We start from the raw sequence: 669 nt of genomic DNA, 5'->3' as shown, positions 1-669 counted from the left end.
GAACTGAATAAAACGTTTTGTGTCCAGAACAGACAAACTAGAGGGAATTTCTAATGAGATGATACTAAATGATGGAAGCGGATCCAGAAATAATTTTAGGGATAATACAGAGTCAGCAATTGATTTAACATTAGTTTCAAATTCTCTAGCAGGTGTTTGTTTGTGGCAAGTCTTCAACACTTGGCAATGGGTGGAAGAGGCAAGACCATTAAAATCAATCATTTGTTCAAATTCTAGTTCTTCATTAGTCAGTTTGCAAAATAATCAGACAGTAGACCAGATATATACAACAAACACTTTACAGAATCAACATGATGGGGCAAACTGTAAATTTTTCATATGGGTTCCAGCACATCATGGGATTAAAGGGAATGAAATGGCAGACAGGATGGCTAAGGAAAGTACCAATCAGGTAAGGATAGATATTAATGTTAGTTTTAGTATAACAAGAATAAAGGGTATAATTAAACAAAAAAACAAAAGACAGGTGGCAAAGGTTATGGGAAGAAGAAAAGACTGAAGGTGGTTTTATAAAATCCAAAAGAGGATTGGACAAATGAGAAGAACAGAAAGAAACAGGAGAAAAGAGATAATTATTTCACAACTTAGAATCAGACACACTGGATTGAAAAACTCGTTATTTTTGATAGGGAAACATCAGACAGGGAA

The sequence above is a fragment of the Poecilia latipinna genome, unplaced genomic scaffold (assembly GCF_001443285.1).
Source record: "Poecilia latipinna isolate Pla-1442-1.1 unplaced genomic scaffold, P_latipinna-1.0 Scaffold2498, whole genome shotgun sequence".
In the NCBI taxonomy this organism is placed as follows: Eukaryota; Metazoa; Chordata; class Actinopteri; order Cyprinodontiformes; family Poeciliidae; genus Poecilia; species Poecilia latipinna.
This window is presented reverse-complemented; position numbering follows the sequence as displayed.